General features: G+C 45.0%; 1 long non-coding RNA gene across 2 annotated transcripts in view; it reads right to left on the reverse strand.

Moving 5' to 3' along the window:
- Positions 1 to 814: 814 nt before the first annotated feature.
- LOC109282077 (uncharacterized) overlaps positions 815 to 20,721 on the reverse strand; it is a 64,813-nt gene continuing 44,906 nt past the window's right edge. For both annotated transcript variants that reach the window (XR_009463100.1, XR_009463099.1), the window contains exons 3-6: positions 9,911 to 10,074; positions 7,561 to 7,675; positions 6,809 to 6,903; positions 815 to 3,603 (exon numbers count right to left, since the gene is read on the reverse strand). This is a non-coding gene — a long non-coding RNA (uncharacterized LOC109282077). The remainder of the gene's footprint in view (positions 3,604 to 6,808; positions 6,904 to 7,560; positions 7,676 to 9,910; positions 10,075 to 20,721) is intronic.

Consider the following 20,721-nt stretch of genomic DNA (forward strand, 5'->3'; position numbering starts at 1 on the left):
TTTTTTGACTTGCAGTGGAGTTGTTTTTTATTTCATAGTCGAACTAGGCAAGATGAAGAGGTTTTTGCATTTCTCACATCCACACCCACCCAAGGAATCCAGACCCTAGAACGGATCTATGCATGGATCTGGAGAAGACCTCTGAAAAACATAAAATGGAGAGGTTTTGATGTTTTAAATGGTGCTATTGGATGCCCATGTAGATGCTGAAGACTCACAACATCTTGCGATCATCATCCCAGACATTTCTGTCAGTTCTTTACAGAAGCTTTAGGTGCCTGTATATTCATAGATTAGGCAGCTGTCAAGGTTCATGTATGGGTCTAGATTCAACATCAAATGGGCCAGCCCAAAGGATTTTGGTTCAAGCAAGTTTTTCTTGCACTTGAACTATTGAAACCTCACAATTTGTACATACCAGACATGCAACAAATACGATACCCCAAAGGTGAGTTGTGAAGGGAGGAGTTGTACATGAGAACCTTTTTAAAGCACAGGCAGTATTAAGCTCCTTGTGGAGAAAAGTGGTCAGTGTCCTGACACAGTTACTTGTACTGGCTGAGGGAAAAGATGGGCAGACAGGCTTGTCGTGAGCAAGGGCTTCAAAGCAGGAGATGAACCCTACTCTATTTGCTGCTCGTAGTACACATTATGTTGGGTGCTTCTCACTGCTGAAGAGAGCTTACTTTTCTTCCATATCCCAAGAGTCATAATAGGTGTCATGACATTGAGCTGGAACGTGCATTTTAGAAAAGCATCAAATCTGATTTTGGTAATGCAGCCTACTATAACTAATCATCTCATCCAAACTTCAAGTGAAATTTTATTTATATGGCTTTTGTAATTAAAATGTAAAGGCTATAACATACATAAATGTATCAACATGAGAGCTCATTGTTTTTAGCATGTTCTATTTTAAGATGCCCCATAAAGATTGCTGACTATGGTACCTTGACACAACTAAAAAGAACGTCACACTCTGTTCTGCCAATATTTACCTGCAGACATTTCATGTCTTTAAAGGGCTGCAGATGAAGATTCACATTTTTTATATTAAAGCCACACATACAGGAGACACTCACCATTATTGTTTACATCTATTTGATCTATTTGATTGCTTTGGAAAGAATATACTAGAGGTAAATGTAAAACTTGGTCAATGATTACTATTTTTCTCAAGGCTTTATTTCCCCTGCAATACTAAGTCTAAATTTATTTTTTTCAATTCCAATATTTTGTGCTATTTTCCAGAAAATGAAATGTCTTTAAAATACACCCATAATATAATTAGACATATTATAATCCAAGATATTATTTTAGCCAAAATAAAGTGGAACAGAAACAAATTATCACATAATCTTTTTGTAATTGTTCCAGTGAACCATAACTTAAGTATGCCTATTTCCTTGTAATAATATTTAACAATGATGATTGAGACTGTGTTATCCCTTATAATTAATGTGAAAAGAAAACATATTGAATAAATAAATAAAAATTAACAGGACAATTGATAGGCAAATGCTATTTTTCTTCCATGTTTAATCATTAAAGGTGCATATAACAGTCAAATGCAGAAAGATTTGTATGGTCCAGTGTCTAATAATACACAGGAACTTGCTAGAGCAGGCCTTGTAAAACTCTCTAATGTGATCTTGCCATGTGGTAATTTTCCAGATAAATGGACAGTTGCTTCAACAGTTTCACTGTTGAAGGTCAATGATCCATATAATAAGGGCAATTACAGAAGTATTTCCATTGCAGACTCAATGACAAATTTTAAGTGCTAGACAACAAATAAACTGTAGTAAATGTATAAAGATCACTTCAGTAAATTTGAAAGTCTGTACTCTACTCCACCCCTTTTATCACCCTCTGATAACTTACAGCTTTGCAAGGTTATCCCTCCCCCCAGGCTCTGCAGTAGCATCTTCATACTTATGGCTCTGCTGTTGCTACTTCTTTTTTTATTTATTGTGATAGTTTTTAATCTCCTTTTAATATTGTTTCTAAATAACCAGCACATGGTGTTCATGTAGTTAGCTATTTTCTTGCATTCTAGTTCAAAGTTGACTATTTTATAAATATTCTCTAGAGCTGTCAGAGGAAAGAAATTCAAATAAAGAGAAACTCCTTGGTAATTGGAAAAACTTGGAATCCCAGTAGATTCACAAACATAACCACTTCTAATTGCAATTCAAAGAAAGGGAAAGAAGTGGTTTCAATGTGTACATGTTGCTGATACATTTACAAGTGCTAGTTTAAAATATGGCTAACATACTAAAAGTTTATTCATTAGAAAGAGGATTCTGAGCAAAACATGTATTGAAATAAATAATTGGTTTGTGTAATGAAGTGTGTATGAAGAAATAAATATAACACCACTTCTACTGTGCCACAGACTTATCATTATTTACATGTCCTCAAAACAGCAAAGATAATTGCTGTGCAGTTTTTTATAAGATATTTATAGATTAGTAATTAAAAGCACAAAAGTCTGTCAAAATATTTAAAGAACATGACAAAATCACTGTTCAGTAACTCATCTTTCCAACTCTGAGCTTATAAAGACAAAGAATAGTGACTTGCGATTTCTGCATTTACTTATAAAATGCCTACATGCAACAACAAAATGTAATATATACAGGTACCTTTAGTCCTATAAATGTTATAGAACTTTAATGCTAAACATATAAGACCCTGAAAGACTTTGTGATTTCTGATGGGAATACATTAAACCTGTAGTAGAGCTTCCCTTGTGGATTGTACTTCTGTTTCAGTTTCAGTTTACTGCTGTTTTTACCCATCATGTAAGAGAAAGACTACCATTTCATTCCGCTGAAATGAATGGGAAACATCAGTAAAGAACAACCTTAATGGTTGTGGAATTCACCAGGGAAGATATTTTGACTTGTTCAGAAACCTGTTTCAAAATTTAAGCAGATTTTTGTTTAAAAGGGAGAAAAAAGTGAGGGAAAAATTGAGACGTTGCATTTTAACCTTAATATATGAATGAGAAAAGTGCATTAGCTGTTTTTACACTGATTTCTTGCTAATTAGAATACAAAAGACCTGTAACACTCACTTTGGGCAGAACATTCTCAAACAGTTTTCAGAAGCCAGAGACAAAACAAACTTGATTATGTTAAAGCAGAATTGGCCCACAAGGACCTAACATGCCCTCCCCTCCCTGCCTGCCCCCCGGCTGCCGCTGCTGTGTGGGACCCTCGGTGATGTGATCTACAGAGCATGTGGCCCTTGGCCACTTGGAAGTTGGACAGCCCTGTTTCAAAGTATGAAGGATTTTGCATGACAGAATTTAATGAGCATGTCAATGCTTTTCAGTAAATGAACCAACATATTGCACTGAGAGTTTATTTTTAAAATATATTTAGATATAAAATTCTATAAATAACTTCCCAGTGTTAATCCCTCTATGCACAGTTTACAACCAGCAGATGTGTGTATTGTTAACTTCCACTGACAATACTCAGACCATCTCATGTAAGGCCTACTGAATTTTGAACTCTTCTGTCAGAACATGTCTTACTTGAAGTAAACCTGCCAACAACATAGTGAGATGCAGCAGACTTTTCCAAATTTCTTCTGAAAAAAAAAGAATAAAAATATTAAAAGAAAGACTATCCAGAATGCATTATATTTAGTAATTGATCACTCATTTATTAGAATTCTAAAAATTCTGACAGATAAAGGTTTCCAGCAAAGTAAAATGCCTGTTTTCTTAGTCACATGTATATTTTATTTGTTATTGAATTTATAACAAAATCTAAAAGATATTTTAAATCTTTTTATCCAGTTTTATGATGGGCAGTGGGTACATCTACACATGCCTCTTTTAAGTGGGCTTAGCCTAAAATCTCCATTTTTAAGGCATATTAAGGGTGCCTGTCTACATGTGTGCACCCTTAATGCACTTTAAAAATGGTGATTTAAGGCTATGTGGGCCTAAATTTGATACCTTCATAAAGCAGGTATCTAATTTAGGTGTGATTAGCTAAGTCGCATTAGTGCATGTGTAGATGTGCTAATGTGTGTTAGTGCAGTGTGTGTCAATGGATACACACCATGTTAATGCACATTAGTGCATCTGCATGTGCATTAGTGTGACTTAGCTATTTGTGCCTAAGTTTAATGTGCTTTAATGTGCATTAGCACATTCACGTATAGAAACACACCTAAAATTGCCTTAATGTGCCTTAAGTAAAAGCACGTTAAGTTTAGGCATGCGTAAATACAAATGTAGACATGCCCAGTATTTAGTGTATTGTATAGTAGGGGTTTTCTTGGGTTTATTTTTTTAATGATTTAGACCTCTTGAAAGAAAGTCCATATCCTTTATTTATCTAGCACAGAACAGAACCATAAGGGTTCAGTTTCTGCCTCAAGCTTTTCCAAAGGAATCATCCAGGCCAAGGGCAGGGTCTGAATAATCCCTTGCTTTACCCTTGACCAATCTGCTCAGATTAAAGGAAAAAGGAACTAAAATGATGTTGTTTCATGATTTAGGCAATTGCCCATTGAGAAATGGACTGACATGTCTGATTCCCTTTACATATACTACAGAATAGCCAGCAAATACCAATAACTTTGAATTACATTTTCTATCTGAATCTTTTCGTGCCCTTGTAGTAGAATGTGAATGTATCACAATTTTAAGGGATTTTTTTTCCTGAGAAAAGGAGGATATGTAATTATCACCTGTAAAAACTGGAATAAGATAGCATATAGCCAAACCAGGAATGAACCGCAGGATTCCAGTGTTGCAGTCTGTGCCCAATTGAGTCCATTATAAACAAGTTATCCCATTATAAATATACTGATTCAGCCAGTTGTACCTCAAAAATGTAATTTAAGCATATTTTAATAACTTTATTCATTAGAATACTACTTAATCCCAAAAATAAAATATATCAATTTTCTCTGTACTGTTAAAATTTCAATGTAAAGATTATTAAAGTTTGTTATACCCACTCTGAATAACAATGTAAGCCTGTAAAATAGCTCTACTGAAATCATCATAACATAGCTATCTGTCTTTACATATCATTAGAGTGCTAGAGTTGCTCAGTAGCTAGAATTCCCAGACTTGAACAGAGTACTAAAGACACTCCGAACTATAATACTCCTTTTTACACCTATAGAAATATGGAACAGCAGGTCTCTTTTTAAGCATTCCTCAAATCGCATTCAACACATTTTCTCATAATAATTAATTGTGTGTTATTTCAGAAAAGTGCATAAAAAGAAAGTTCTATTATGAATAATTGTCCCAGTGGTTTATGGTAAAATTTTCAAAGTTCCAGCTGGTCACACAGGGTTTAATTTATAAAAGTGTTGCACATTATTAGATTTTTTGATAAAGTGTGCTCTTTTGTGATTCAGGAAACCTCTTTCCCTCCACACAACTGGCATCTTCTTTGTTATGTACCCAAGAGGTATGCAAGCCAAAATGGAGTGCACTCAGATGAAAAAAAGGTATTCCCAATCAAACATGCAGATTAAACATTACTTATGCAGTATAAACAAAACACCTAGTATTACAAAAGTTTTGGTTTAAGAAATATGCCTATGATACATGCAGGTTTAAAATACACACAGCAATTTTTATAGGGGTTTGCTATCCTTCCGTCACCTACAATACAGGGGTCTTGTTAAAAAGTAGTTTTTGGTAGCTCCTGGAGCTCTTAGCATCTGGCCTTCCTGTTTTCCTACCCAACCTGATTCCATATAGTCCAAAGAAAGAGTAAGCAGTTTCATAGCCCCACTAATAGTCCAGGTGGTCCATCTCAGATTAAGAGAGGATTTACTCTCTACTTCAGTGATTTTCATTTTTTGGGGGGGGGCTTTTACCTGCAAATCAGGCCTTGTAGAGACCTGATGAGTCTATACATACTCATTTCTTAAGAAAAGTGTTGACCCCTATGTCCATAAGCAGCAGTACCATCATTCACTGTATGTTGACCAATCAGAAGCTCCATCACCATATTCAAATTCAGGCACATACTCCTTGGCAAAGTGCCATGTACCCACATTTGAAAACCACTATTCTATTAATTAACACTTTCTAGTCTAGCCTTTTTGAGTTTGTCACCAGTTTTTCACTGAGAATAAGAAAAAATAATGCCATTTTGGGGTTGAAAGAAGAAACGGCAAGCAGAAGAACTGTATATTTTAGGCCTAATGAGAGCAGATTCACATGGGGGCAGGGCTCCAAGAAGCAGCAATGAGAGCAATCAATTCTTAGAATAGCAAAGAGAAGCATAAATCCTTGCCTACTCTCACTTCAGACTATGGTAGTGAATCCTCTCACTGTTCAGCATCAAGACTATACTGTATACCACTATAGTTAACACAACTTTTTCTGAGGTTCTAATATGTGTCAGAACAGGTATTATATATCATTTGCTTTTGTTTCTGGACTTGACTAAAGTACCTCTTTTCTGTCATGTTTTCTTTTTAAATTATTCTCCAAGGCCAGAGTCATCTTGCAGACTGCAGATTCTGCTCATATCTCTAAAACAGCATGTGCAGTGGCCACCCTTAAAGGCCTCCCAATTTCCTTAGATAACTAGTTTATGCTAGCTCAATATCTGTTAGTCTTTGTACTTATTATAGGGGACACCTAAGGAGTAATGCAAATACTGAGATAACATTATCCAGTTAACTAAAGGCAACTGAAGAGTTTAAGGGCAGACACTCCACATGCAAGCCACTTTTTCCATCTGCTAACAGACATCACTGTCAAATGAACTGACACATCCACTGGTGGGTAAATTTAAAAGTTTTTTACCTGTAGAACCACCATTGTTCTTGGGAGTGTTAATAAAAAGTCTCTGCATCCCCTTGTCTCCTGATATACATCCTTTCCCACTTTGTTTTCACTTTCTGTTGTGTAACAGAGAAAAAAAACACCATATCATCTTTACAGCAACCACCTTGAAAGGCACATATTTTGAATGTTATAAAGAAGTATTGTCATAATGAGGTTAATGACAATAGGGTTTCCAATATCAAAGAGCCAACATGCAGCTGCTTGATAGTATGGAGAGATACAGCACAGAGCTTCACAGAGTAAGGAGTTTTTAGGTTATGCATTTTAATGAGTTTTGTATTAAACAAACCATACCATGGAAGCTGTAATTTGCATTTCACTGTGCTATTTAGATAGAATGTATTGTTAACAGTGCATTGAAACAGAAAAATTAATCTGACTTATACATTTAGAATATAAAATATGCAGGCAGCTGTGTAGAGAGTTCTGTGGTTTGAAAACTGAAAGGTATGTTATTCAAACCTTTGGCAGAGCAAATACAGGAGTACAACACTCATGTTTCTTTTGACCTGTGAAAGAAACAGCAATAACTGTTGCTTGTCTGTGTGGGACACATGCCTCATTAGATGTCTCTATTGCTTTCTAAATACCACCTACAATCATTTTTTCCCTTGCAGCTGTGAGGCAACACCAATGTTCACTTTGAAGCACTATTTTGAATAATGAGCATAAAGGCAAACTGATTTTGTGATAGCTGCATATCAACATACCTTATCTCTGAGGATCTGTCCTCTGCCCAGACCCCAGCAATCATCCCAAGGTCTCTCAATCCTGCTGTCTCATACCAATTGTTTTATTTTTTTCATCAGTCAGAAGGATTCAAGTCTAGAAGTTACAAGAAAAAAGGCATAAATATTAGACAGGAAGCATATATATTACAATGTATACTGTGCTCCATGGAACACTGTATTATGCTTATTACAGTTCATTTGATAAATAGATGTACCTTAAGAACAATTTATTCATATATTAATATGCCTTTTGGGAGACATAATCAGCTCCATTAAAAGACATTATTATGGTAAATCCCTGCAAAAACATCTTGCAGAACAAGGCAACAAGATCAATTAAAAATCCAGCATATGTGAATAATATTGATAAAAAATAAAAGTTTTACAAATCTTACTGCTAGGTTCTTTGAGGTCATGCACACAAATAGCAGTATTGTTCCTCTGTATTTCAGCTCAGACTGTAAGTAGTGGGGGGCAGAATATGCATTTCATTAAAATATTTCCATCAAAGAATGATTTGGGGATTTCAGCTTCAAACAGAAAGAAGTATCAGCCAAGTGTCTATTTTAATTCTTCAACCTGGACAGTTTGTTACTATCTTAGGTTATGATATATGATACACACTGCACTCAAATTATACTAAACAATATCAAGGGAAACAACTACTATAAACTAGGGCTGTGCAAATCTTCGTGTGCTGATTCAATTTGGAGGATATTTGGCCTAATTCAGCAGCCAAATCTCCAAATCCAAATCAGGAGACCAATTAAAAGGTCTGAATTGATTCAAAGCTCTCCGAATTGATTCAGTAAAGATTTGGAGAGCTTTGGTGATTCGGGCAGTCCCCACTGGCTGCCTCAGGGAGCTGGACCAGGACTCCATGCTGGTAAGTGGGAGGCGGGGGAGGGAGGGCTGGAGAAGAGGAGCGGGCAGGGGACCATGGGGGAACCCCTGCCAGGCCCCATCCCCTGCCTGCTCCCCCAGCTCCCCTGAGCACCCTATGACCCCCGCCTTCTGTCCCAATGCCCCCACTCCATATGGCTGCCCCACTTGCCCCAGCTCCTGGCCCTTTAAAAAAAAAAACAAAACCCTGCACTCACTGGCTGCTGTGGCAGCCTTGGGGCTTCTGGGAGCTTGTGGAAGAGCCCCCCCCCATGCAGCATGGGGAAGTAGGGAGCAGTGAGGATTGCCTCCGCCCCCCCTCCACAGGAGCTGGTGAGCGGGGCTTTTTTTTTTAAAGGGCTAGGAGCTGGGGCAGGCAGGACAGCCATGGTGGGGGCTGGGAGAGCGGGTGAGGGTCAGGAGCTCATTACAGAGCCCCCACATGGTGTGGGGCAGTGGGAGGCAGCAGGGCTCCCCCCCTTCCCCGGCCTGGCAGCAGCTGGTGAGTGCAGGCTTTTTTTTTTTTAAAGCTGGCAGCTGGGAGAGCAGGCAGAGCAGCCATTGAGAGCAGACAGGGGATGGAACTAATTTGGAGATTCAGCCAATTCAGCTGCAGGCAAATCTCTGAATCAGATTTGCCCAAATCACTTTGGAACAGTGATTCGAATCACCTAATTGAGTCACTGTCCCCCAAATCGGCCGAATCTGAATCTGAAATGAATGCTAGCCGCTTTGTACAGGCCTACTATAAACTAGTTAGCTAATATCAACCCAGTATCACCACTACCCTCCTTTAACCTCCCTGCTGCCAGGCAAAAGAAAAAACAGAATTAAACAGGTATGTCTTTGTTGTAAAACCTTTATCATTTAAAAGGGTTAACTCATCGGCTCAGATTCTGCCTACACTTATTAAGTCACAATGTAGGACTCTTTCTAAAGGAATCCCCAGATGCCTATCCTAGTATCCACCATAGCTGGATCATAGCAGACATGGCTCAAATAAAGGAGGCAGCCAGCGTGTCCCTTACACTTAGAATGTCAGAACATCCTGGAAGTTTGTTGGTCCCTAAAATAAGAGCAATTTTCAGGCTGTGATATACAGTAAATGCCAAACCAACATTCTGATAGCTCCCAAGGTCAAAGTCAACTTTCCCTTTCCCCATGCTGATCTCTTCTCATTCACAGGTCAGGATCTGGGACACTGTGCTTAAGATCTAGTGAAAAGGTAACATCTATAATAACATTATTCTCTCAGAATCAGAATCTGATGTTCCTTATATGTTCACCATTTACAGCAGTTTCTATTAGAGTTTTTGGATACACATCTGAGAGCAAACTTTGGTGGGCAACAAATCTGGAGATCCAGAATTTTGCCTAGGTAGCAATTTAGATTGCAGCAGCTCCTAATATGTTCTTTATCAATTTGTTATACAAGTACAAATTGTACCTATGATGGGGATTAAGTGCTGAACCCATTGAAATTAACGGAATGACTTCAACAGGGCCAGGATTTCATCGTAGGAGTTGCAACCTCTTATTTCAGTAAGGATGAAGTAGCTGGAACTTTTATGTTGATTGAAGAGGTTCCGGCAATTCTCAGACTAAGATTTCCTGCCAAAAGCCAAATAAAGCAAACTTGAAAAACATAATTAATTGTGTAGACATTTTGCTACAATTCCTGAACATTTTTGTCCTCAAATTAGAGTTTACCACAAAATTTAAGGAAACCCTCATGGCCTACAACTGACAGTTAACAAAAGCCTTTAGAAAAATGGAAGTATAATATAAGAATTCTAATCTAGCATAGCCTGTATTTCTTCAGTTGTTATGAAATAAACTAATAATTACAAAAAGTCACCAAAGTATTCCATAAAATAATGTATTCCATAAACTAATCTCACTTTGTTCAGTTTAAACCAGGGATGTCCAACCTTTTTGAATGTGGGGCTGGATCATGAACTTTTTATCACCCAGTGAGCCGGGGAGCCATATTCAAAGACCTCACAGGAAGCGGTGTCACATCACCCCCCCGAAACGAAAGTACAGTGTTTACTTTCGTTTCCCGTTGCAGCACCTTGGGCCTCAGAAAACAGCTTGGAGGGCCACATGGGGACCCGCGAGCCATATGTTGGACAAGCCTGGTTTAAACAGTACAAGTTTTTGATTCATGAGATCTGGTCCTGTGTGCACACACTCTATATGTGAGTATGGTAGTTCACAGCTACCTTTAATAATTGAGGTTGGACTTGTTCTGCCTGGTTCTCCACCTGTTCTCCTTCCATACTTGACTGCTGTGCCTTTGATGGTAAGAACAAAATGGCAGAAAGAGAAAGTACATTGGGAGGTGTGATCTTCTGCCTCACTTCAAACCATATAGTAACTTCCAGCCACATCACAGGGCTCCCCTGCCCCTACACCCTACCCATACCATACGACAGATGGTTATTGATGAAATACTTATCAGTCTTTCTCCCAGGAGTGTCTATACACATTCAAGAGGACACCTAGTTACTCTTAACTAGTCACACAGATGTCAATCCCAGATCTTGCTTAAGTCAAATACCACAATTTCCCAGACTCATGCACTGTGCTTGGTAAGCCATTACTTATTCCTCAAGCCATTCTGATCCCAATACACAGGGTCTCTATCAATACCACATCTCCTTTCCATAGTCATTATTCAGTTAAGCATTTTTGTTTTAATACACTTTTTACAATGTTTATTCCTACACGTGGCTGCGGGGAATTTTACCATCCGCCCAAGTCAACAGAAGCTACCCTCACAGGATTGCCCCTGCTAATGCTTGCATTACTCTCTCTTTTCTTAGGTAAATTAGCCATCAACTGCCACAGTCACTGGAATGCCACTTTCACTCCACATTCAGAGATCCCACGCTGAATCTTCATTTGAGGTAAGTTTCTCTTTCCTCTTTCCTCTAATTAGATTCATCTAACTCCCTGCCTGGGAGCCAAGTGAATCTGCTGCGCTTCTGTGCAGTATGCATGAGCCTGAGGTCCTGTGTGTATCCCCTCACCGGGGCCATGACCCTCCAGACCCATGTGGGTTTTAACTTCTGGTTCATTGACCAGTGCCAACAAGGACAGGCTTCATTCCCACATGGGCTCCTACCACAGACCTCCAAAGTTAATTAAAGACACCAGGTTTTGGCCATTTTGTGTTCTGTTTCTTAAATGTCTTCACCCAATAGAGGTATTTTACCTATTCCTTAGCAACAGTAGATGCAAGCTCCCGTCATTGCAACAGGGCTTAACAGGCGGCCTGTTACAGTGAGCAATCCCACTGCAGTTAATGAAAGTGCTCTCTGCATTAAGCATGTGAATAAATGTTTGAAGTATTGTTAACATGGTCTAATTTTATTTTACTGAGATCCAGAATGCTTGCAAGTTTTAAAAAATGGAATATTTTAACTATTCCATCTTCATACTTTATGAATAAAGATAGTGAATATTAATTACATTGGAGCACACATAGCAATGAGGATTCTGTGGTTTCTCCCCTATTTCTGTTTGCAAATCTCCCACTTTTTAAAGGAATGCAGAGGCTTCAGGACTAGTTATATAAAACAAAGCTGAGGGATTACAAAACTACAAAACCCATGTTTAGTAGGAATATGGAAACTTCCTGTCTTAGGTTTTGCTGGGGCACAACAGAGGAAGGAGGAATGAAAAGATTTCTTCCCCAACTCCCTAACTGAATAGAAAAGTCAAGTTCCTATTAAAACAGAGGTGTGTGCAATTTACCAACATAGCCTACATTCGCATACAGGCATGATCTCCAGCCCTTCAGTCAATTTATCATCCTAAGCACTTGCAGCAAGCACTGCTTTTACTTAAAGGAATGAGTATCCTGCCTCAGAAAGAAAACATGCTTCATTTGTGCCTGCATCAACAAAATGGCTCAAACAACGCAAGTCGGCCAACACTTTGTTTCCTTTTTATTTTTTACAACAAATGGAAGACAGCATTTAGTACATCCTCCTGGTGGGGGGAAAGAGGGTTTGCATGTGTATACACATGCACTACCCTCTGCTATATAAAATTAGAACAGCTTAACTCTGGGTGCATCTACATGAGACACTTTACTGCACAGTAGTATAGTTTACTACACAGTAAGCATGTGCGTCTACATGTGTATATGCTTACTATGAAGTAAATGATGCTACTCATGAGTAAATCTGCTACCTGCAAATGCAAGTAGAAAATTTACTAGCGAGTAGTTATTGAGCAGTAATGCACATGTAGATGCAAACTGGGAGAAAATTTGCTCCTGGTCAGCCCCACCACTAGGGGACCAGACTGAGGCTATCCCCAGGGCTCTAGGACTGGAAGCCTCTCCTGCCCCAGGGCTGGCTTTGTTCTATGCCTGCCCCAACCTCAGGCTCTTAAAAGCCTGCAGGCACTCAGAGCCCTGTGGCATAAGCAGGAAGCCTAAGGCTGCTCCAGGCCCCTGTTTCCCCTGGGGCAGGCTGCAAGCCAGCTGCACCAGCCTACCTGCACCCCAGTGCCACTGCCTGGCACCATAGTGCCACGCTGCTGCCAGGCCTGTGCCATCCAGGCCTTCAGGCTGCTGCCAGGCCTGTCAGCACCCAAGTCCAGCTTCAGGCAGCTCCTGGCCACCAGAGACAGCTCCAGATGCCTGCAGCCCACACCCAGCAGCCTGCCTGGAGCCTGCAAGTGCTGTGGAGCATTGCTTCACCACATGGTTGCCAGTCCTGTGCTGTGCCTCTGTGCTGGATGCTGCAGGCAGCTGCCCAGACTCAGCAGCATAGGGACTCAGAGCATGTGGGGCTCAGCAGCATGTGGAGGCTCAGAGAGCTGACACGGGAGCCCCGATGGCCTTGTCATCACCCATCACCACCAAGGGCACCAACTGGTTGCAGGAAGAGACTGGTGACCTCATGGTACTGTGGGGTGAGGTGGAGATGTAGCACCAGGTCACATGGAGCAGTGCTCCAATGCCCATATCTATGAGGAGCTGTCAGGTCAGATGCCACAAAAAGGTCAAGGCCATAAAAAGGTCAAGGCCTTGTAGGCACAATGGGTTTCCATCTCTGACCACAATTGTTGATCAGGAAATGCCCGCAAGACCATGCCCTTTATGCAGCTGCTGACAGACATCCTCATGCCCTGAGACCCAGGCCACAGCCGTGCTGTGTACAGCAGCAAAGGTGGCCTGCCTGAACCCCAAGGAAACCTGGGCCGGCACAAGCCCCAAAGCTCCACAGCCTCATCCCAGCCATGAGGCATGGCCAGCCACATCACCATTGGCTGCCAGCAGTGCCAGGTCCTCCCTGGAGGGGGCCTTGCCTGGGTGCCCACCTGCCACACCCCACCATCCAAGGACACCACCCAGAGCCATATGCCATCGCTGACAGCCATGACCATGCAGAGCTGCCAGCCACACCAGACCTGGCCATGTGGTAAGCCCTGCACTGCGGAGAGGGCCCTCCCCTCCCCTGCCCCTGCCCCTGGCCTCAGCCCTGACCCCTGCCCCTACCCCACTTCCTGCCTGGCCTGGTGTGACAGGGGGCCGTCACAAGGCCAGTCTTACAGTCCACCCACCCGCCTGTCTAAGGCAATCTCCCAGTCTTTCCTGCCATGACTTGTTGTAATAAACTGGATGTTGAAATGTGGGAAGCTGCCCATTACATACCCCAATGCCTAGGGCATTACGCACGGCTCTGACTTCCCCTGTACCACATCCCATGCCTCACAGATGGCATCCAAGGCCTAATACCTGGCCTTCCTAGGCAGCTAAGCTCTCCTGTACCCTTCTCCATCTAGTGTATGGCTCCCCCGGGAGCTTTGGCCACATTGGCCCTGGCTTCACCCTCCAAGCCAGTTGGAAACCCATGCCCCTGGCTCTGGGTGTTCCTTGTGGTGGGCCCCTGGCCCTTTTGACCATTGTGGTCCTGGCCCCAGCATTGACCAGTCAAAGGTCCATCCGGTCAGGTTGATTAGTGGCTTGCCTTCTCTCCCTCACATTCCTCTGCCCCCTCGCTGTGGTTCTTCAACATTTGAGCCTCAGACCTCTCAATACTCACTCAGCTCAGGGGTCCCTGCTCCTACCAACTCAGGGCTCTCTCAACCCACAAGGCTGTGGGGGGCTGGAGTTATAAGTCACCTCTTACTGACCTTTCACTGGGAGGCAACTGACCTGGCACTTCTGGGGAACTACCTCACCATGGGCAGTCCCACCGGGCCATCCTTCCCCAGCAGGGTGTAGTTTTCAGTTATACCCAGGACCAGGAACCTCCTACCATCCCCAATAGTTCCTGGCTTGTACTTCCAAGATGTTGTAAGCAGCCACTCCAGCCAGGTGATGTTCTCCCTATGACCACAGTCAGCAAACTGCTGGTTCCCTTGCTCAGGCTTGCTCTTATTGCCAGCATCTGAGCCCTCTGATGGCCATGTGACCCCTGATTGGAGACTGCAGCCACCTGCAGGCTGCACTGCTGCTTGATATAAGTCCTGAAAGTGGCAGGCACCAAAGGTGCTCTGCCACACCCAGTCACACTCCTCTGCCTCTGGGTTCCCCGCACAGAATGCAGGGAGACAGGACAGAGTGCAACATCTTATTGAGTATCCTGTGGCCCGGCAGCTAGGTGGGCATAGGCCTCTCACACACTGAAGAACATGTTGATGCTGGTGGTGATGTCCTCCTCTGCTCTGGGGGGCAGGGATGTGTAGTGCAGCAAAAGGTAGCCCTCCAGGTGGCAGTGGAGGTTTCAGGACAGCCCAGGCTTGTCCCCTGTGTGGTCATAGCACAGGGTCCCATGCCAGGTGTGCTGGTGTGCCCGGGGCACCATGGCCATCAGCAGCAACAGGGTGTAGTGGGTCAGACCCCTCAGCCTATGCAAACAGTTCCTCATGCACTGGCAGGGACACACTTGGGGCTCAGTGGAAGTGTGGGGGGGGCTGGCCCCAGGGAACCTCCCCAGAGAGGCCCTCTGCAGGGAGTGCAAGGGCACTGGCGGCTCCTTGTCCTAGTCATCCAGGACCCCTATGCCCTCCAAGCCTGGGTGTCATTGGCTGGGCAGCATCACAGCAGACTGGCAGGCCTGCAAGAGGAGAAGGGGGTCTGGAGCCATGGTAGCACATGCTGCCAGGATCCTGGCCTGTCCCAGCCTGGGAATGGGGTGAGGGAGGCAGGCTGACTACAGCCAGCACCCAGCAGCCCACCAGCCCCAAAGGAGTGAGCAGCCAGTGGCCATCTGAGACCAGGCCTGCACAGTTGACTTACCATGGTTCCTGAGCACCCTTGCATGCCCACCCTCCAATCTGAGGCTAGGCACCTCATGGCCCCTGGTACAGATCATCTTATCTAAAAAATGTTGCAAACTTTCACAAACAGCTTCTTTCTCATGGCTCTGCAGGCTCTGCAACTGCACACAGGGGAGAGGCCACCACTGGTAGCCTGGATGAGACTTGAGGGTTCCTGCCACCCACAGCCAGGGCTCTGTGGATGTGTTAGCTCCACCAAAGGAGGACCCAGGACAAGACCCTACTTCTGGACCAGCTGGTGATGGCATCAGAGGACCATCTTGCTGACACATGAGCCTGGTGGGTGAAGGATTTGGTCCACCAGGACAGGTGGCAGGTGGACAACATCACCCACGAGAATGCGTGGGACCAGTGTGAGGAGGTGTGAACCGGGCCCTAGAACATGAATGGGTGGAGGTGCTGCAGAAGCAGAATGCCATCCTGGCCTGGGCAGTACAGGCCACAGACAATGGTCACCAAGTTCTGGACACTATTCTGTCCAGGCAGGATACAGCAGGAAGTACAGGAGGAGGTAGTCAGCCATTGCCTCTCAAACCCTGTGCCCTGGCCCCTGCTGGCAGGTATGCAGCTTTCCCAGGCCCTCAGAGAGAGGGCGAGGAGGGCCACCACTTGCTGTCACCACAGCTGGTACTCCCGCTGCCAGGCTTCCTCTGCCTACCATGCTTCCTCCTCCCAGGCTTCATGAAACAGTTCCCCTGGGCCTCTCAAATATTATGCAGCATGCAGGCTGTGATGATGGCCTGGGGGAGGTTGTTCTTGGTGAAGTCAAGGCAGGCAGTGAAGGTGTACCAGCATCCCTTGAGGCAGCTGAAGGTGCACTCCACCAGGGCATGGGTCTGGCCCAAGCAGCAGTTAAAGTGGCCCTGACAGGGGTCCAGGTGGCTAGTGTAGGGTTGCATGAGCCCAGGCAGGAGTGGGTAGGTGGGGTCCCCGATGAGTAAGGGCAGGACTGCCATGGCACCTAGCTGCAGGTTTGGCACCCCCAGTATGAACCGCCCACTCTCCACCAGGCCTGGCAGGCTGAAGTTCCTTAAGATGTAGGCCTCATGGGTGCTGCCCATCCAACCGGTATTCACATGCATGTAGGCACCTCAGTGGTCCATGGTGGCCTGGAACACCATAGAATGTGCAGCAGGCTTGCCTTCTGGAGCTTGGGTTGAGTCCCAGGCTTGAAATCTTGCTGGTTTGATTGGTGGAACTCATCCGCCAATCAGGAGGCAGCAAGAGGAAATAAGTCATGCCCCTTTCCTGAGGGGAGGAGAGGAGTTCCCTCCCCCCCCCTCCCCTCAACCTGATTAAAGACTGCAACACTCAGGTCTGGAAGACTTCAGGGGCGGAGCCCTGGAGCACATAAAAAGAACTGTGTGCCCAGCATGGGGGGAACACATCCGGGACAGAGAAGAGTGGGGCTTAGAAGAGCTGAAGAGAGCTGCTCAGCAGGGCAAAGCACAAGCCCAGAAGCACCCTTGAAGACTTCCATCACCGGGGAACAGTGGACAGCTCCAGCAGCTAGGCTTTTGGTGTGCAGCCCAGCACACGGTGTCCAAACACTGGGAGTTGCATGAGGCAGCTTGGGTCCGCAACCTCTGGCGTGTGGCCAGAAACATGGTGCACAGAACGGTGCATGGAGTAGGACCTTTGGAGCATTTGGGCAGCTCAGGTTCTCAACCCCCAGAACAAGGCTGGGAGCTCAGTGCAGGAGGTGCTGCGCAGAGGGTCCAGCACCAGACCAAGCCTGGTGCTGCACAAGCCAGCCCAGACCTCCAACTCATAGCAAAAGATTAAGTCCAGAGAGCCAGATGGTGATTGGGCTACTGAGACAGCAGACAGGGCCAAGCCAGAGGCCCCAGAAGCCCTGTATAGTGGAGCCCTGTTCCAGGGGACAGTGACCTCCCTCCCCAAAGCCCACTGAAGGTGAGAGCAGCTTGGCGCAGAGGACGAGGGCCACCCTCCAGGCCTGGGAGCCGTGAGTTGCAGGGAAAGGAGGATTCCCACAGGGGAGGGGGAGTCCCCTCCTGGTTAGTTAAGGCCTCCTGAAACTGGAGGTCTATCTGACTGTGAAGGCCCCCCCCTAAAGTTACCAGCTTCTTTGTAGGGCTTGGGAAAAGCCCAAGGGCATTGGGGTTTCCCCTCGGGATTAAGTTTATCTTTAGGGTCCTTGCGCCATAAGTGGTGTGATGTCATGCCTTATATTTTGTGAACTCTCATGTTGTAAATTAGTAGATGAGTAGAGTCCTAGGGCTCTGCTGGGACCCCTAATTGCTATTATTTCACCTGTTGTTTATTTGTGTTTATTTATGGTTTATTTATTGTTCACCCATACTTGTCTATTGTTTATCTGTTGGCTATCTATATTTATTTTGGGTTTTTTCTGTTTCAGATCAGATACTTACCTATGACTTACCTGTATATGGAGCACTGGTATAAGGTTTTATGGCATTTACCCAGAGGGTATTGTTTCTGTTATTTTTTTAGATATCTTAGAAATATGTGTGTGTGTGTGTGTGTGTGTGTGCGTGCGTGCGTACGTGTGTGTGTGTGTATATGTATGTATGTATGTATATATATATATATATATATGTATATATATAGTACATATGTTTATATCCATGTTTCTTTTCCTTGTGATAGGTTAATGTAAATAAATTTGTATACAGTTAAATCCCCTGACTGTCCTGGCCTGGTTCTATAGGGACAGAGGGAAACTGAGCGGTCTGCAGTTCCCACACAGCACACCTGCCAGCTAAAAATCCCCTTCAACTGGAGAAGGGGAGAATATACCCAAGTTACCTGGGCTACAAGTGAAAGCCCCTCCAGCTGTAAAGGGGTGATCTTTGTGGGGCAGGCAGGTGACAGGGATGTGGGTCCCATCCAAGGCCCCAATGCACTGGGAGAATCCCAGGGCACCAAGCCCTGCCACCACTGCCAGAGGGACATACACAGAGAGCACAGTATTCCCCAGCACATCCAGGATGGTACTGCACACCTCCAAGATGGCTTCCCCAGTGGTGGCCTTGCCCACACCAAACAGGTGGCTGAAGTATGGCAGGCTGGTGGGCATGGCCAGCTAGAGCAGGGTGAGGGCCAGCCGGGTGTCTGCAGGGATAGGTGGCCATGTGCCAGTGTCTTGCTGGTCCAAGTGTGACTAGAGCTGCTCCAGGAAATCCCAGAAGGTGGCCCAGGTCATCCTGAAAGCCTCCAGTCACTGCTTGTCATCCCAGGTGTGCTGAACAACATGCCACCACCAGTATTGGCTGGTCTGGTGGGCCCAGAGGCAGTGAGGCTGGAAGCCCAGGAGGGCAATAGCAGCCCTGGCATTAGCATCCTGGATTCTGTTGTCAGCACTCCTGCTGGGGTCCAGTCAGGTAAATGGGGTCGAGGTGGCAGATGCATGGTGGCAGCCCTGGGATGATGCACAAAGGGTGGGCAGGAGGTCGCTGTGTGTGGAGGAGTTGGGAGGGGCAAGGCAGCCATGGGCCAGTTGGCAGTTAGCGCAGCAGGCCAGCAGGTCCAGTGTGGTGGCCAGCAGGAGCTCAAGGTGTTGGTTGTCACTGCCAGGGTCAGAGGCAGGAGCAGCCATGGTGCGGGGAGGCAGAGGCGGCAAGTAGAGCACTGCTGCATGCTGTCCCCATGCTGTGCATGCTGCTCCTGGCCAGGGAAGTGGCTGGCCAGAGAGCAGCAAACAGGGCTGGCTTTTGAAGAGGGCTGCCAGCTGCTCCCCTCAGTGGCAGTAGGGGCCCATTGCAGGGCCCTGGGAAGTGGGGGCATATTGGCAGCAAGTCTGCTCCCACTTCTGTATACATGTACATGTCTGCCCAGCACCAGTTACTCATGAGTAATTTCCTCGTGAGTAAATTGGTGCTGAAACGAATGTATGTGTAGACACACCCTGTAGAAATAGATTTAGTCTAAACGATCACTTCATTTCCATTCACCCCACCCCTTATCTAAATTTAGTGCAACATGCAAAGGCACAGTACCCAGCCTGCTTGGCTCTCCATTGGCCCAGAAACTTGGCAGCAGAGAAGCAGTTAGGGTCTGTCTTCTTATGTCACTTGGTCTAATGCCTGAGAGTGCAGGGAATGCATCTGTGTGTGTGTAAGTTGCATATCCTGTTATGAGCCTCTGAACATGAGTCAGTATAGTATTGAGTTTTTAGTGTGACAACTTCTGGATCAGACAGGAGTACCATAATCTGCTGGGACATATACCACTGCAGGAGCACTTTGAAGTTGACATGCCATGTCATGCTGGCTAAATGTCTTAAGGCAGCTACCTGTAAAAAACCTTACTGCTGACCTTCTGAATGTGAACTTTATAGGCAACATTCCCTCTAAGCTGTGTGGCATGCATGGCCGCGTAGGCGCGCTTATGCTGTGCTGCCAGACATGCCTGCGTGGCCGTGTACACCATGCAGTTTAGAAGGAATACTGTTTATAGGTGAGGGAATGGTTTAATGTGATTCTTTGGTAGCTTAGGGCAGGGGTTTTCAACCTTTTTGGAGCAGTGTACCCCCAGCGGCTAGACGCAGAGCAGTGTACCCCTGGTGATTGGACGCGGAGCAGGGGGGGAAGGGGAGGGCATGCAGCCGAATGTGGAGTGGCAGCAGCCACCACATGCGAGCTTTCCCTGCCCCCTGCATCCGGCCAGGTGGGTAGCGCCTGTATGGCAGCTCAGGATATTGCATGGCAATGCTCCATCCCCATCCCCCTGCGTGTATCTCGTAGGGCCTTCTCATGTACCCCCGAGTGTACGCATACCCCCAGTTGACACCCCCTGGCTTAGGTTATGCTCACAGGGAAGGATATAGCTGCCTACTCTAATATTCAGCATGCTCTTGGCTCAATGATTGCCCACATGGAAGAGTGATGATACTGATTTATTGATGCTCCCTGCTGACCTCATGCCTCAAACACCCCCCTCTAATCCCTGTACCACCAGCCTGGAACCAAA

Source organism: Alligator mississippiensis, chromosome 6 (genome assembly GCF_030867095.1).
Source record: "Alligator mississippiensis isolate rAllMis1 chromosome 6, rAllMis1, whole genome shotgun sequence".
Lineage (NCBI taxonomy): Eukaryota > Metazoa > Chordata > Crocodylia > Alligatoridae > Alligator > Alligator mississippiensis.